Consider the following 18,338-nt stretch of genomic DNA (forward strand, 5'->3'; position numbering starts at 1 on the left):
TGCCTGGCCTGGGACTCACTATTTAGACTAGGCTGGCCTCAAACTTACAGAGGTCTGCCTGCCTCTGCCTCCCCAGTGCTGAGATTAAAGATCCATCACCCCTGGCTAGAAATACTTAATTTTCAAAACAGCTTTAAGTTTTTGAAGTTGCTGAGCAGCTAGGAGTTCCTTTATACCACCCCTGCCCACACAGTTTGTCCTATTAGTCATGTCTTATTAATATAACACATTTGTTAAAATTAATGAACCAATATTGGTATATTTATTAAAGTCTATAATTTACATTACAGTTCAATATTTTTCTTTTTGAGAGCAGGTCTCTTATAATTTAGTCTGGTTTTAACTCACTGTGTACCTAAAGGTGACCACAACACTGGATTTGAAGTGCTGAGGATCAAACCAAGAGTCTCTGCCATGCCAGGCAAGCATTCTTCCGCCTGAGCTACATCCCAGGCTGCCTCCCTGCCCCCACGGTTCTCACTATGCTGCACAGGTTGTCCTCAGACTTCTGGACTGAGACAAAACCTCTTTCCCAGCCCAAGTGTCTGGGTTTTAGTTGTGGGCCACTACGTCTCTGTGGCATTTTCTCGCTGTGTTATGTTTTCTATGATCCATAACGTTATGGACATCACAGCATCGTGTAGACTAGCTGATGGCCTTAGAGTCCCTCTGCTCCATCTGCCACCTTTCCCTGTCCGCCAGCTCTTGGTGACCACTGACCTCTTTATAGTCTTTATAGTTTTGCCTCTTCCCAGTGTCAGCTAGCTGTGATTAGACGCCTTTCACACCCGATACCCGTCTTCTTTCTCTCAGTGATATGCACAGGAGTCTGTGGGTCTGTAAAGAGACCAGAGCCTGTGAGTTCCAGGCTAGCCCAGGCTACAAAGAGAGAGTCTCTCTCAAAATCTCAAAAAAAAAAAGAAAGAAAGAAAGAAAAAAAAACCCAAGCAACCAGCCAAGCAAAACAAAACAAAATCATTTAAAAAATTCTTGTCAAACTGTTTTCCTAAGTGAGTCTCCTTTTACATCCCCTCCAGGACACGCTGCTTCCCTGTGCTCCACGTGATTGACAACCTGTGGTGCTGCCAGGTGCCAGGACTTGGCCTTTCTTGGTCAGTGCTCTACCACTCACGTGCCTCCCCACTCTAGACCCTGGGCATGCTAGTCGAGGCTTAGTGTTTCCCCATTAAACTTAGCAATTCTCTAAGTGACATAGGATGTCAACTGTCCCTCTTCCTTCTCTTCCTTCTCCTTTTCTTCTCTCTCCCTTCCCATCTTCCTTCTTCTGCTCTTCCATTTATCTTTATTTTTGATTTTTTTTTAAAAAAAATTACCTGAGTATATGTGTGTGCATGTGTGAGTGCATGTGTGTCTGCGTGTGGTTACGTGCAGGTGAGATCAGGCACCCACCGAGTCCAGAAGACATCAGATCCCCCAGAGTTGGAGTTACAGGCAGTAGTGAGCCACCTGGCATGGGTGCTAGGAACCAAACTCAGGTCCTCTACAAGAGCAGTGTGTGCTCCTCTTAGCTGCTAAGCCATCTTTCCTTCCTTTGTTTTTGTTTTTGTTTTTGTTTTTGTTTTTGTTTTTTTTTTACAGACCTGGTCTTGTCTTGAACTTGTGATAATTCTGCTTCATTCCTGAAGTGCTGGGATTATAGGCATGGAGTCTCTCTCTGCCACTTACCGGCTACATGAATCTCCTTGGTGAGATATCTGGCCATGTCTCTAGCCCACTTTTAATGGGATTTCCTTTTCTACTTATTGTTGTTGAGTTTAAGAGTTCTTTGTTTATTTTGAGTAACAGTTCTTTGTTTTGTAAATATATTTTTTAATATAATGTAAAGATACGTGTTTTGTAAATATATTCCAGACTGCAGTTTGACTTTTCAGTTTCTCTGTTTGTCTGTCTGCCTCTCTCTCTCTCTCTCTCTCTCTCTCTCTCTCTCTCTCTCTCACACACACACACACACACACACACACACACACACACACACACACACACAGTCTCGCTGTATGTCCCTAGCTGGTTTGAAATTCACAGAGATCTGCCTGCTTCTGCCTCTTTGGTGCTGGGATTAAAGTGTGAACATTTAGTTATGACTGGATGGTTTGTTGTCATGAGGTATCAAGAAGAAAGTCTGGAAAACAAGCCCACTTTTAGCCTCTGCAGTTTAGAAAAAAATACTAGGAGGTGTGGGAATAGTGCTGAGAACCAGCCCTACACATCAGCCCACAAGGAGAGCCTTTAGATAGGTGTGGTGATATTATATCCAATATATAAGTGTAAAAAAAAGTCCAACCAGTCCAAAATGGGATGAAATGCAAGTAGAGCTTCCTTCCTCCTCACTTGAGTGAAGGCAGTGGCCGAGGCCAGAGGAGTCAGATATCTCTGGACCTGGACATCATTCTTTCTGGTGCAATCAAACAGCAAGAAGCATAGGAGTGAGCCTGCAATCCCAGGGATGAGGTCGATGGGCTGTGCCTGACCCAAGGGTGGGCCATGGTGTATGCAAATGAGGGAAGCCCTGACTGGTTGGCATTAGGTTCTGGATGGGAGCTCTTCAGTATTGGTAGTGACTAATTTTGATTGGCAGTGCCATTTCAAGTTCTTCTGTTTGCAGTCTGAGTGCAGTAGGGGCTGGGCTTTTTGTTTGTTTGTTTGTGGAAGCCTTTTTTTTTCATTTCTTCTTTTGTTTGATTGTTTCAGACTCATTACGTAACTACGGCTGGCCTTGGACTCACAGAGATACACTGCACTTGCCTCCCAGATTAAAGGCTAGGGATGCTTTCCGAGCCAGGCTTGTAGTAGAGACTATTCCCTCTCTGGTCTTTTGGTCATTGCCTTCCCTCTACATTCCCCCAACAGAGCAAAGGGTCCAGTCTTGGGAAGATGGTTGGAAGTCCTCAAGTGGCTTCTTCAAGCTGATGGGGTTGTGCTGGCTCCTGTTGTCTGTAACATGGAGTCCCAGGGAAGTGCCATGGAAAGAGAGCCATAGTTAGGGGCGGCCTTGGTCGGGTCCTCTGTGTTGCCCGGTCCGGGGCTTGGGGCAGGGCTTCTGATGGGGTTCACAAATTGTTGAATCCCGTATGATGTCACAGGGAGGCTTTCAGATGAATGTGTCAGTCTCAGGAGGGCTGGGTAGAAGAGAGAAAGAAATCCACAAATACTGGGAGCAGGGGTTGAGCAGAGAAAGAGGCCAGGCAAATGATTGCACATGCCTTCAGTTCCAGCACTCACGAGGCAGAGGCAGGAAGATCTCTGTGAGTTCAAGGCCAGCCTGGCCTACATAGTGAGCTCCAAGATTGTAAATACTACAAAGAGAGATCCCGTCTCAATAAATAAATGAGTTAATAATAATAAAAAGAAACACCATCACAACAAAAAGATAACAGTGATTTCTCCTTCATTTGAGCTGAAGATGCTAGGTCTGTCACCCCTGGGGGCCATAGTAAGGAGCCCTTTAGATCTCACCAGAGAGCTGCTAGGCCAGACCCAGGGCAGACAGAGGAAATCCCTAGGATGGATCACTCATCACTCAGGGAACACTATGGCTAGAGAGAGCTGATCAGGGAGGCCTTGTGACCCCACAAGGGGCACCCCAATCAGAGACTTTCTGATGACTTCTGGCACACACAATGCAACTGTCCAGGGTCTCTAGTTGGAGAAAAGAAGAAAGGTGCAATTTGGTGGGTTGGTCAAGAATTTGTTCTTTGTACTAGAGTAGAAAGAGAACAAGTCGGGGTTTTTTTTTTTTTTGGTAACTTCAGAGAGAGTAGTGAGCATGACCATAGTTTCTATTTTCTTTCTTTCCTTCTGTCTCTCTCTCTCTCTCCTTCCTTCCTTCCTTCCTTCTTTCCTCTTTCTCTCTCTTTCTTTCTTTTTTATGACTTTTAAAAAAAATTATTTATTTATTTATTTATTTGTTTCAAGACAGGGTTTCTCTATAGTTTTGGTGCTTGTCCAGGAACTAGCTCTTGTAGACCAGGCTGGCCTTGAACTCACAGAGATCCGCCTGCCTCTGTGTCCCAAGTGCTGGGATTAAAGGCGTGCGTTACCATGCCTGGATTTGTTTCTAGCTTTCTTTTTTTTTTAATGTTTATTTATTATGTATACAATATTCTGTCTGTGTGTATGTCTGCAGGCCAGAAGAGGGCACCAGACCTCATGACAGATGGCTGTGAGCCACCTTGTGGTTGCTGGGAACTGAACTCAGGACCTTTGGAAGAGCAGGCAATGCTCTTAACCACTGAGCCATCTCTCCAGCCCGTTTCTAGTTTTCTGATTGTCTTTTTTTTTTTTTAAATTTCTTCCTGAGATAAAAAGCGGTCATCACGTCACACACCACCGGGGAGCCTGCTTGCTGTGTGCTCATTCTCCAGTCTGGGTCCACGTCAGTGAGAGGAGATGCACCGCTGCGAGGGGTTCACACGTCATTCCTCCCTCCCTCCTTGGTCTCCAGTCTCTCCCCACCCTTCTCCCTCCTTCCCGCCTTTGCTTTCTCTCCTTTTGGGGTCTGGGATGTAGCCAGGGTCTGTGGACATCAGCAGACACGCTAGCACTGGACTGCCCCCCACCCCCGTCCTGGCACCTTTCTTTGATGAACTGCTTTCCCCGAGGCAACTATGTGATCTCTGTTTAGGGAAATTTAGAAATTTCTGTGATTTCTCCTTAGAGATGAGATTGCAACCACATCCTGGCAGCTCCCCTCTATGGTGGCTCATCTGAGGGCTGACAGAAACAAAGATGACAATTGGATAATTAACAGGAGAGCTTGTAGCTTTCAGCTTTAGGTCAGGCTTGATCCAGGGGTCAAGGGATATATTTAAGGACCCAGGGTCATGGTGTCCCTCTTCTGTTCTCAGTCTTGTCTAGTGACCCAGGTTTATTGTACCCATCCACTAGGGAATACAGGAATTGGATTTTGTGTGTGTGTGTGTGTGTGTTTTGAAACAGGCTTTCCTGGAGCCTAGACTAACTTGGAACTTGGTATGAGAGGTTGATGGCTTTGAACTCCTGATCCTCCTGCCACGGGGCTTATAGTGGCACATCTGGCTTTAGTTGAAATCAAGGTATTCTGCCCCCGTACTCACATCAAAGAAAGAAGTGTGAAAGGCTGGTGACAGGGCTCATCGGTGAAGCCTTCGCTGCATGCGAGGGTGAACCCCTTAAAGACAGAAGGAGTGAACTGATTCCACAAAGATGTTAAGACGTTCTTGTAATTCACGGACACCCACACACGCATGCACGTAGACACACACACACACACACACACATGCACGTACACACTTGCGCACATGTGCTAATAATAAATTAAAATTAGAAAAAGGAAGAGTGGATTAATTTTGGAAACCCTAACCACAGAGTTTCATATTCATTTCTATTTAAATTTCCTCTTATTTTAGCTATGCTGTTTAGAAGTTCCACTTGTTTGTGCTCTTTCTTTCACGGCTGCTTTGTTGTTTATGAATATAATAACATTCAAACTTCCCTTTTTCATAAACTCCATTTGCAGTTTGCATTATCCGTCTGAGTCACACTGCTCACCTTTGTTTACACGTTCTTTCAGAAGGCAGTGTAGCTGGTCGTTCAGAGCTGGGTGCCGGAAGTGGCTGCCTGTGTCCACATTCCATCCCCGCCTGGCTGCTGCACAAACCTCCGGAGATGATAGTACAAGGCTCGTTGTCCTCCATGCACATTGCTTGAAATGCTGCCAGGACCACACCAGGCTCTATTCAGCCCCCGCCCCCTGCCGGTGTGTGTGTGTGTGTGTGTGTGTGTGTGTGTGTTTCTGGGGGTCAAACTTAGAACTTGTGCATTCTAAGTCCTGAATACACACCCCTAGCCCTTGATTCATTCTCTCTCTCTCTCTCTCTCTCTCTCTCTCTCTCTCTCTCCTTTCTCTCTCTTGTCTCGTAGAACAGGCTGGTCTCAAAATCTCAATTTTTCCTGCCTCAGCCTCCCAAGTGCGAGTATTTTAGGCAGGAACTATCATGCTTGCTTGTTTATTTTGAGATATGGTCTCATGTACGGTCCTGAACTCCCAATCCTCCTGTCTCCACCCTGAGTGTTGGCTGGGGTTACAGGCATGCACATCTACACCCAGCTCATCTTTCATTCACTTCAGAATCCTTCTCTCTCTGCTCTTTCTCCTTCACTGTCTAGTATTGATCTGGTGATCAGCACACCTTTCTGCAAAATAGTCAGGGCCAACCGCCCAAGGTGCCTGTCCTGCTCCAGGGTAGCTTTCTTTAAGGGCCTGTTTGGCTCTGGTTTTCTCTACTTCTGATTGTATGTCATTGTGTTGGCCTGAATGACATGACCCCCACAAGTCTCTGGTATTTGAATACTTGGTCCCCAGTTAAGGGTTGTTTGGAGAGGATTTGGCCTAACTGGAGAAGGTGTGCTATTGGGGGCTGGATTTGAGGTTCCTAAAGACTCATGTGGTTTTGAGTTAGTTTTATCTGTCTTCTGCTTTGGACCCAGATGTGAGAGAGAGCTCAGCTATCACTCCAGAGCTCAGCCTTCAACAAAAATCTAAACGACAAAGAACCCCACACCTCTTATGCACCCTCCCTCCCCACAAGAATCTGAAGGTTGAGGAAGCAGAGGGCTCTGGCACCCTCTGGAGGAGGTTGGAGGCTCTGCACAAACACTGGCAAATTGGTGCCCTCGCGGGAAGAAGCCCAGAATCTGGGTAGGGGAAATGAACCTGCTCAGTAATGAATCTCCAAGATTTCCCCGGGCACATTCTCTATTAGAACAATTGCATAAGACCTTGTGACTAACTTCTAGTTAGTTTGACATAAAAAAGCATGAAGCATGCAGTTTACGGAAATGTCACAAAGCTGGGCTTGGGTTGCACTGACCCTTCTTCTGTGAGTAGAGGCATTCCATTGAAGACAGCTGCCTGAAAACGAAGGGGTCCTGCTTCACAATGATCAAGTTGCCAGATGGACGTGGTAGCACACAGGCATTTAGAAGCTGCAGCAAGAAAATCACAAGTTCAAGGCCAACCATGACTACATAATAATAAGACCCTACTTCAACCCATTCACACACAGAAATAAATTGTATGCCAATGCTAGCTTGAGACAAGGGAGACATATCCTGTTTTATTTATACTATTGCTATTTGGAGGTTAGGTTTTTGTAACCAACTTTTCCCTTTTTTTGAAAACAGATTCTTTTCTCGTACAACATAGTTTTACTTCCCTCTTCCCATCCAGGTTCCTCCCTGCATCCCCTCTCATCCAGATCCGCTCCCTTTCTGTCTCTCATTAGAAAAGAATGAGTTATCTAAGAGACAACAACAAAATATAACAAAATAAAACAAGATTTAAAAAAATTCACACCGAGCCTGGACCAGGCAACCCAACAGAAGGAAAAGAAGCCAGGAGAAGGTACAAGAATCAGAGACCCACTTGTTCATATGCTCAGGAGTTCCATTAAAAAATACTAGACTGAAAGCCATAGTACACCTGTTGAGGACCCGGTGCAGACGCGAGGAGGCCCTGTGCTTGCTGCTTCAGTCTCTGAGTTCATATGATCCTAGCTCAGCTGATTCAGAGAGCCTTGTCCTCCTGGTGTCCTTCAATCCCTCTGTCCATCCTCTCTGACTCTTACTCTCTTTCCATCTCCTCTTCTTTGGGGTTCGCTGAGCTCTGAGGGGAGGGATTTGATGGAGACCTCCCATTTAGAGTTGAGTGTTCCAAGGTCTCTCTCTCTCTCTCTCTTTGCATAATGTCTGGCTGTCAGTCTCTGTATCTGCTGCAGGAGGAAGTTTCTCTGATGATGGCTGAGCAAGGCACTGATTTATGAGTACAGCAGAATATCATTAGGAGTCATTTTATTAATATATAAATATATACACACACACTATATGTATAGTGTGTGTGTGTGTGTGTGTGTGTGTGTGTGTATTTTAAGATGAGTAGTATTTGGTTTTACTCTAGGTCTCTGGGATATCTAGTCTCTGGTTCTAGTCACCCAAGCCCTGCTGGGTATGGGTTCCATCTTGTAGAGTAGGACTTAAGTCAAATCAGACATTGGTTGGTTACTCCCACAGCTTTGTGCCACTATTGTCCTAGCATATTTCGCAGGCAGGAAAGAGTGTAGATCAAAGGTTTTGTGGCTGAGTTGGTGTACATGTTTCTCTTTTGGTAGCCTGCAGAGTACCTTCCTGAAGCAAAGACTCTAGAATGTAGGGGGTGACAGTTCTACATAGACACCAGCTCGATCTTTCCATGTTCAATGAGCTGTGTGGGTTTTGTCTTCAGCAGTGGGGCCTTGCTGTCAGTTTATAGAGAGTCACCCACTGTCTTGGCAACCTGGGTTGTTTGGGGACTTCCATTGGACACTTTGGCCAATAACTCAATTGAATGTAACCCAGTCCCAGTCCTGGAAGCTTTGTTTGATGACAAGAGATGAGTTGGGACTCTGTGTCTCCCATTATTTGGAGATTCATTAGGATCACCTCATATTTTAGGAAGTCTTCACTACACTGTTTCCATACCACTGCAAATGTGCCTCAATCTTGCTATCTCTCCCCCTCCCCAATACCCCACCCTTCCCCATCTGATCCTTCTGCTCCAGTCCTCCTCCCTCCCATCTTTTTTTTTTTTTTAAATCCAAAAGAAAATTCTCTGGGAAATTCCAAAATATCTCCATAGCTTGATTCTTCTGTCTGAAATAAGACCAACTGGCCCCACCTCCCAAGGTGGGTCAGTTCACTTGCAGAATACAGGAGACTTAGAGAGGTCTCCATAGACCCAAGGATAGACCCAAGGATGCAGGAGACTTACTTACAGAGGTCTCCATAGACCAAGGATGCAGGAGACTTACAGAGATCTCCATAGACCCAAAGATGCAGGAGACTTACAGAGGTCTCCGTAGACCCAAGGATAGACCCAAGGATGCAGGAGACTTACAGATGTCTCTGTAGACCCAAGGAAAGGATGAAAAAGATGAGTTGGCTGACTGGGCCAGGTAAGACAGTCCTGACCTCTCTTACACTAAGAACAAGCATGTGGTGTTTCTGAGGACAAAGCCTCCAGGCCTTAGCCTGCCAAGGGAGCCGAATAAGCAAGCACCAAATCCCCATTGCCAGTCACCAATAAGCCCCCAGAGCTTCAAGAAAACTAGGGTGTGGCACCTATAATAACCCCATAGGGTATCAGGGCAACTGGGGTCTGGCTGGTACAGGTTCACAGTTAGACTTTGCTCCAGACTGTCCACATGGGTCTGTCTACCCGTGTGTCTCTTCTAATTGGGACGACATGCTGCCTGTTGCCTGTTCTTTGCAGGCTACGCTGCTAAGGACACTGGCAAGGACACACATGGGAAGGCCACCACAGAAGAACATGTCAAGGCCTTGTTTATGTCATGCCCATTCACATCTATTGGACAAAAAAGTCGCAAAGCCAAGACCTAAGTTAAAAGCTGGAAAATGTACTTCTCCTGTCACGGGGTGGATGAACGCGGTCTTTAAAGTATTGGAGAGCTGACTCCTAGGGACTCTCCCAACGCTAGGAGGCCGGGAGAGACAGGTTTGGTCTTGCTGGAGAATAAGAATACCAGCATCTCCCATTTGCTTGGGAGAAAGCTTCATTGTGGGACCTTCATTCTAGGTCCCACCCACTTAAGCTGCTCAAGTCTCCAGTCCTTGGCCCGGTGGGGGCTGTCCCCTGCTTAGGCCTTTCCTGACCTGAGATTGTGCAAGGCCTTCAGCTGCCCTCTGAGCACACTCTCAGATGGATACAAAGAGGGCTGAGGGTTCAGGAAAGAGGAAACAGCCCCCAGGACAGGATCCTCCTCTCCTGGGAAGCAGAAGCAGAGAACCAGCTGCACTGAGAGTTCTTTGGCCTTCCTTCCTGTTCTCTTCTCTGGCAGGCAGTTCAGCCGTCCCCGCAGCCATTTCCTCCATTCAACAGGCACTTCCATCTGTGGGCCTGCAGAGGAGGCCCGATCAGGGATCAGGGAGCGGGGAGCCAAGTGGGGCTGGGACTTTCTGGGGTAGGGTATGCAGGTGGGTGTGACTCCCGGACTTTCCAAACACGTGTAAACCCTAAGCATGAACTCTAAGCTATGCCCCCATGCTGGGTCCTCTCCAGCCCCGCCCCCTCACCCCAACTCCCACTATAACCCTACTCCCTGCTCCACAGCAGCGGCTCCCATCCCAGGCTCTCCTCACTCGAATGGCCGCTCTAACCACTAACTAAGAGCCTTTCTCCCATAATCCTAGCGCATCATCCCAAACCACTCCCCTCTTTCCTGCCCGGGCCCCATCTTATCCTCGCCTGCAAACATTTCCATCCTAAATTCCAATCTAGACCCCAGCCTACCACCCGACTGAACTGCGCCCATCCCAACCCTAACTTTCTCACTCCAAAGCACCCCTCTCGTTTTTATTCACACTGCTGTTTCACCTGTTGCGGGGTCTTCAGTCAGAGCTGGGCAAAACTAGGTTGTGGAATGAACTGTAGACTTTGTACTGCTTCAGTCAAAGTCAGTGGGTAGCTGCCGGGCCGGTGGCACAGGTTTGTAATCCCAGTTACTTGGTGGACTGGAGCAGGAGGATCATTGACGGAAGGTCAGCCTTGTTACAGAGCAAATTCAAGGGCAGAACATGAAAACCTATTGAAAAGAGGGTTGGTGGCTAGGGATGTAATGCACTGGCAGAGTCCTTGCCTGGCACACGGGAAGCTCTGGGTTCAGTGCCCTGACCACACAAACCAGGTATAGGGATGACATCTGTTACCCTAACATTTGGAAGGGAGAGGCAGGAAACTCAGAAGTTCAAGGTCGTTCTCAGCTACATAGGTGACCTGAGATACACGAGTCCCTGTCTAAAAAAAAAAAACAAAAAAAACCACCTTGGGTTCTGTGACTTACACAATTGGTGGTGCCTTTGTTTGGGGCTCTCCTCTCTTCTGAAAAGAATCTACTCCTAGAGTTGCCCATGACACTCTTACTTCTCCTTATGGGTGTCCTTCAGCTGGCTGCATCTGTATCTTTTTTCTCCAGCTGATAGGGAAGTTGAGGGAAGGCTCTGGGGTACAGGAAACAGAAACTGAATCTTACTCTGGGGAAAGCTACCCCTAGTGACCCTGCCCCTGTCCTTTCTGTGCCTGCTGATCTGGGCGTCTGAGATCAGAGATCGAGGAGTCGGAGCCTCAGCCTGTTTTCCCTAGATGTGCTGGGACACTTGGTCTCACGTGCAGTCAACACAGGGCCTCCCTAATGGCTCTGACATGGCACATGAGGATTGCAGGGTGGGCATCTAAGCCCATTTCTTCCATATGCCCTGCTTGGGCATTCAAGGGTGAACATCAGGAACCTCCATCGAGGACAATACTGTCCAAAAGTCATGTTCACAGGAGGCTTTCTCTCAGGACCACAGGCTTTCTGTGTATTCTTCCGTTTCCCAGGGCCAGAATTTATCTCCAGGGAGTGCTGTGTGCATGACTAGGTTGACCACCCCAATCCGAGCCCATGGCACCTCCTCATCTACACCAGGCTCTCATGCAGATACAGAACTCTTCCTTCTGGGGTTTCCCTCCTCTTTCTTTCTTTCTTTCTTTCTTTCTTTCTTTCTTTCTTTCTTTCTTTCTTTTTTTTTTTTAAGACTGTCCCCTTGGCTTTTGGGGTGAAACAGACTGAGTCAGTATGCTGGACCCCAGTGGGACTGGTCCCTGTGGTACTGGGCCTGGGCCAAATGAGGCAACACTGCCATATCTCACATGCTCCATTATGGTATTTGGATGTCTAAATCCCACCATTCTTCCGCAAGAGTCATCACTGCCATTTCTAGGACCTCAATTATAGGAGACAGGGAGCTGGAGACAGCAAAGACATGGCTTGCTAATGTTCTGGCTGCAGGGTAACTGGCCCTGGTACCACATATGTGGATCTAGGACCTAGGGCTACTACTATCCCAAATGTATTCAAGAGGGTGCCTTTTCTTTTCTTTATTATTGATTTTTATTGACTTCTACATTTTTTTCTGCTTCCCTCCCTGCTTCTCCCCTCGCCCCTTCAACCCTCACCCAAGGTCCCCATGCTCCCAATTTACTCAGGAGATCTTGTTTTTTTCTACTTCCCATGTAGATTAGATGTATGTAAGTCTCTCTTAGTGTCCTCATTGCTGTCTAAGTTCTCTGGGATAGTAGTTTGTAGTCTGGTTTTCTTGCTTTATGTTTAAAAGCCACCTATGAGTGAGTACATGTGATAATTGTCTTTCTGTGTCAAAATAATGTTTTCTAGCTCTATCCATTTTCCTGAAAAATTCAAGATGTCATCATTTTTTTCTGCTGTGTAGTACTCCATTGTGTAAATGTACCACATTTTTCTTATCTATTCTTCGGTCATGGGGTATTTAGATTGCTTCCAGGTTCTGGTTATGACAAACATAGCTGCTTTGAACATAGTTGAGCACATGTCCTTGTGTCACCATTGAGCACCCTTTGGATATATACCCAAAAGTGATATTACTGGGTCTTGAGGAAGGTTGTTTCCTAATTTTCTGAGAAATCGCCACACTGATATCCAAAGTGGTTGTACCAGCTTGCATTCCCATCAGCAATGCAGAAGTGTTCCCTTTTCCCCACAACCTCTCCAGGATAAGTTGTCATCAGTGTTTTTGATTTTGGCCATTCTTACAGGTGTAAGATGAATCTCAGAGTTGTTTTGATTTGCATTAATCTGATGACTAAGAATGTTGAACATTTCCTTAAGTGTCTCTCAGCCATTTTAGATTCCTCTGTTGAGAGTTCTCTGTTTAGGTCTGTACTCCATTTTTTTTTTAATTGGATTATGTGTTCTTTTGGTGACCAATTTCTTGAGTTCTTTGTATATTTTGGAGATCAGACTTCTGTCTGATGTGGGGTTAGTGAAAATCTTTTCCCATTTTGTAGGCTGCTGTTTTGTCTTGTTGACCATGTCCTTTGCTTTACAGAAGCTTTTCAGTTTCAGGAGGTCCCATTTATTGTTTCTCTCAGTGTCTGTACTGCTGGGGTTATATTTAGGAAGTGGTCTCCTGTGCCAATGTGTTCAAGTGTATTTCCCATTTCTCTTCTATAAGGTTCAGTGTGACTGGCTTTATATTGAGGTCTTTGATCAATTTGGACTTGAGTTTTGTGCATGGTGATAGATATGGGTCTATTTTCATTCTTCTACATGTTGATATCCAGTTATATCAACACCACTTGTTAAATATGCTTTCTTTTTTCATTTGATATTTTTTGCTTCTTTGTCAAAAATCAGGTGTTCGAAGATGTGTGGATTGATATCTGGGTCTTCTATTTGGTTCCATTGGTCCTCCTGTCTGTTCTTATGCCAATACCAGGCTGTTTTCAGTACTGTAGCTCTGTAGTAGAGTTTGAAGTCAGGAATTGTGATGCCTCCAGAAGTTCTTTTATTGTACAGGATTGTTTTGGCTATCCTGGGTTTTTTGCTTTTCCATATGAAGTTGAGTACCGTTCTTTCAAGGTCTGTGAAAATTTTGCTGGGATTTTAATGAGCATTGCGTAGAATCTGTAGATGACTTTTGGTAAGATTGTCATTTTTACTATGTTAATTCTGCCTACCCAAGAGCATGGGATATCTTTCCACTTTCTGGTGTCTTCTTCAGTTTCTTTCTTCAAAGATTTAAAGTTCTTGTCATACAAGTCTTCCACTTGTTTGGTTAGAGTTATTCCAAGAGATTTTATGCTATTTGTGGCTACTGTGTAGGGTGTTGTTTCTCTGATTTCTTCCCCAGCCCTTTTATCATCTGTGTAGAGGAGGGCTACTGATTTTTTTTAAGTTAATTTTGTATCCTGCTACATTACTGAAAGTGTTTATGAGTTGTAGAAGTTCCTTGATAGAATTTTTGGGATCGCTTATGTAAACTATCATATCATCAGCAAACAGTGAGAGTTTGACTTCTTCTTTTCCAATTTGTATCCCCTTGATCTCCTTTTGGTGTTTTATTGTTCTAGCTAGGACCTCAAGAACTATATTGAATAGATATGGAGAGAGTGGTGGACAACCTTGTTTTGTTCCTGATTTCAGTGAAATCGCTGGGAGTTTCTCTCCATTTAGTTTGATGTTGGCTGTTGACTTGCTGTATATTGCCTTGATTATGTTTAGGTATCTTTCTTGTATCCCTGCTCTCTCCAAAACTTTTATCATGAATGGATGTTGTATTTTGTCAAAAGCTTTTTCAGCATCTAATGAGATAATCATGTGGTTTTTATTTTTCAGCTTGTTTATATGGTGGATTATGTTGACAGATTTTCATATATTGAACCATCCCTGCATCTGTGGGATGAAGCCCATTTGATCCTGGTGGAAGATGGTTCTGATGTGTTCTTGGATTCAATTTGCCAGTATTTTATTTAGTATTTTTGCACCTATGTCCATGAGTGATATTGATCTGTAATTCTCTTTCTTAGTAATATCTTTCTGTGGTTTGGGTATCAGGGTAATTGTAGCCTCATAAAAAGAGTTTGGCAATGTTTCTTCTGTTTCTATTGTGTGGAATAATTTGAGGAGTATTGGTATTATTTCTTCTTTGAAAGTCTTATAGAATTCTGAGATGAAACCATCTGGTCCTGAACTTTTTTTGGTTGGGAAACTTTTGATGACTGTTTTTATTTCTTCAGCAGTTATAGGTCTGCTTAATTTGTTTATCTGGTCTTGGTAAGTGATATTTATCCAGAAAGTTGTTCATTTCCTTTAAATTTTCCAGTTTTGTGAAGTACAGGTTTTTGAAATATGACCTGATGATTCTCTGTATTCCCTCCGTGTCTGTTGTTATGTCCCCCTTTTCATTTCTGATTTTGTTAATTTGGATATTCTCTCTCTGCCTTTTGGTTAGTTTGGATAAAGGTTTGTCTGTTTTGTTGATTTTCTTGAAGAACCAACTCTTTGTCTCATTGATTCTTTGTATTTTTTCTTTGTTTCTATTTTGTTAATTTCATCTCTCACTTTGATTATTTCCTGCCATCTAGTTCTCTTAGGTGAATTTGCTTCTTTTTGTTGTAAAGTTTTCAAATGTTCTGTTAATTCGCTACTGTGGGATTTTTCCAGCTTCTTTATGTAGGCATTTAGAGCTATGAACTTTCCTCTTAACACTGCTTTTATTGTGTTCTATAAATTTGGGTATGTTGTATGGCATTTTCATTGAATTTTAGGAAGTCTTTAATTTCTCCCTTGACCTATTGATGATTCAGGTGAGCATTGTTTAATTTCCATGTATTTGTAGGTTTTCTGGAATTAGTATTGCTGTTGACTTCTAGTTTTAAACCATGGTGATCTGATAAGGTACATTGGGTTATTCCAAATTTTTTGTATTTGTTGAGGTTTGTTTTGTTACTGAGTATGTGGTCAATTTTTGAGAAGGTTCCATGAGGTGCAGAGAAGAAGGTATATTCTTTTCTGTTTGGATGGAATATTCTATAGATGTCTGTTAAGTCCATTTGAGTCATAACATCTGTTAGTTCTCTTATTTCTCTCTTCATTTTTTTGTCTGATTGACCTGTCCAGTGGTGAGAGGGGAGTGGTGAAGTCTCCCACTATTAGTGTGTGGGGTTTAAAGTATGATTTAAGCTTTAGAAGTGTTTCTTTCACATATGAGGGTGCCCTTGTATTTGGGGCATAGATGTTCAGTATTGAAATTTTCTCTTGATGGATTTTTCCTGTGACTAACATGAAATGACCTCTTTGTCTCTTTTGATTTTAGCTTGAAGCCTATTTTGTTAGCTATTAGGATAGCTACACACACTATTTCTTAGGTTCATTTGATTGGTATATTTTTTCCCCAACCTTTTACTCTGAGACGATATCTGTCTTTGGGGTTGAGATGTGTTTCTTGTATGCAGAAGTAGAATGGATTTGTTTTTGTACCCAATCTGTTAGCCTGTGCCTTTTTATAGGTAAGTTTGATTCCATTTACATTAAGGGATATTAATTACCAGTGATTGCTATCTCCTGTTAATTTAGTTTTCATTGTTGGTGATGTTAATTTGTGCATTTTTCCCTTCTTTGGAATTTGCTGTTATGAGACCATTAATTGTGTTTTTCTTGGTATAGCCAACTTCTTTGGGTTGGAGTTTTCCTTCTAGCATTTTGTGTAGGGCTGGGTTTGTGGGCTAGGTATTGGTGAAATCTAGATTTGTTATGGAATATCTTGTTTTGTCCTTCTATGGCTACTGAAAGTTTTGTTGGTTATAGTAGTCTGGGCTGGCATCCGTGGTCTCTTAATATCTGCATAATGATTGACCACGACCTTCTGGCTTTCATTGTCTCCAATGAGAAGTCAGGTGTAATTCTGATAGGTCTACCTTTATATGTTACCTGGCCTTTTTCCTTTGCACCTCTTAATATTCTTTCTTTACTCTGGATGTTTAGTGTTTTGATTATTACGTGGGGAGAGGACTTTTTATTTGGATCCAGTCTATTTCGTGTTCTGTGAGCTTTTTGTATCTTCATAGGCATATCTTTCTTTTAGGTAGGGAAAGTTTTCTTCTATGATTTTGTTGAATGTATTTTCTGTGCTTTTGAGTTGAACTTCTTCTCCTTCTATACCTATTATTCTTAGATTTGGCCCTTTCATGATGTCTCAAATTTTCTGGATATTTTGGGTTAAGCTTTTGTTAGACTTAATGTTTTCTTTAACTGGTGAGTCTATTTCCTCTATTCTATCTTCAGCGCTTGAGATTTTCTCTTCCATCTCTTGTATTCTGCTGTTCATGCTTGCGGTTATGGTTCCTGATCATTTTCTCATAATTTCTGTTTCTATAATTCCCTCGGCTTGTGTGTTTTTTTTATTGTCTCCGTTTCAGTTTTCAAGTCCTGAATAGTTTCTTTCATAAGTTTGATTTCTTTTTCTTGGTTTTCTTTAAGTGATTTGCTGATGTCTTTTAATTTTTTTGTTTGTCTTTTCCTCCATTTCTTTAAGGAAATTTCTCATTTCCTCTTTAAGAGTTTCAAATATTCTCTGAAGTTATTTTTTAGGTTGAGGTGCTTTTTCTTAAAGTGACAACCTGAGTCAGTTTCTAGAAGCCAAGTATGTCACTCAGATGGTACTGGCAGCGTGGGGCCCCTAGGGAGCAGAATTCTTTCTGGACTGCTTGGGCCTGTTGCCACTGTCCCTGTGAAGACATCTTTTCTGCTTTCTCCATCAGACTAAATGCTGCCTGGGCATCTTGGGAGGGTGCCCTTGCTCAGCCCTCTCCAATCTGGACCCTTGCTCAGCCGTCTCCAGGCTGGACCCTTGCTCAGCTCTCTCCAGGTAGCCAGTGCAGTCGTGGTGGATGGGCTGGGGACTGGGAAGTGTCATGAGTTTCCTGTCCTCACTTCCAGCCTCCCCAGGCCTGTTTGTCACCCTGCTGAGTCAGCAGGCAGCTGGGAGGATTGCAAAGTTGCAACACATGTGTGTGATAGGATATGCATAAGATAAATTTCACTCCTCTGTCTTCAGGAGTACACTTACATTGTTATGTAGCCATCATCACCGTCTATTTCCAGAACTTTCTCATCATCCACCTCAGTTTCTGTACATATTAGATAATAATTCCATGTTCTCGCCTCTCCCAGCCCCTGGCAACTTCATCCCATCTTTTGTCTCTAGAACATTCACTAACCTGAGCAATGTAGTATTTGTCCATTATGTTATAGAGCAAGTGTGTCAGCACTGTATCTGTCTGATTAACGTCCACTCCTCTGTTGATAGGCACAGGGGGCTCTTTCTATCCTCTGGTGACTGAACGCCACTGCTGTGGACGTGATTTAGAAGTGTCTGTTTGGAGCCTTCTTGCCTTCATCCCTATAGGTTATAAACCAGGAGAGGGATTACTGCCCTATTTCTTAGCCCTGCACTGGCTTCTTGAGGAATCCTCAGTCTCCTTCACGGCTCCATTTTATATCCCACTAATGATGCACAGGGCTTGCATCTCACGGGGCTCCCATTTCTGCACACCCTCCTCAACAGTTTTTTGTCCTGTTTTTTCATTAGTAGCCATCATAAAGGTGGGAGCTCAGTGATTGTTCCATGTGTATGCGGTATCGTCACATGTTTGTGGACGCATGTCCAAGAGCAGAACATGGGGACACTGTGTAGTCTCTTCCTTTTGCTTTCCACTTTATTCCCCTGAGACAGGATCCTTTGCAGCTAAACTGGCTGGGCAGCAAATGCCGCCAGTCCTCTGTCTGTCCTCCAGCCAGTGCTGGGACTGGGTGCATGCCCACACCTGGCTCAGGTGCTGTGGTTCCCACCATCTGAGCCATCTCCCCAGCCCTCACTCTGTTTTTTTTTTTTTTTTCCTCACTCTGGTTTTGACTTACATTTTACTAATG

General features: G+C 44.0%; 1 long non-coding RNA gene across 2 annotated transcripts; it reads right to left on the reverse strand.

Annotated features, from left to right (window-relative positions):
• Positions 1-1,283: 1,283 nt before the first annotated feature.
• LOC125416847 (uncharacterized) lies at positions 1,284-7,847 on the reverse strand. 2 transcript variants are annotated; one of them, XR_015739145.1, is made up of 4 exons: positions 7,481-7,847; positions 6,870-6,984; positions 5,094-5,167; positions 1,284-3,137 (listed from the first exon to the last, which is right to left on the reverse strand). It is a non-coding gene; the product is annotated as an uncharacterized LOC125416847 (long non-coding RNA). The 2 variants fall into 2 exon arrangements; XR_015739144.1 differs by having other exon boundaries at positions 7,424-7,847.
• Between the last annotated feature and the right edge of the window lie 10,491 nt (positions 7,848-18,338).

Source organism: Myodes glareolus, chromosome 10 (assembly GCF_982192425.1).
Source record: "Myodes glareolus chromosome 10, mMyoGla1.1, whole genome shotgun sequence".
Lineage (NCBI taxonomy): Eukaryota > Metazoa > Chordata > Mammalia > Rodentia > Cricetidae > Myodes > Myodes glareolus.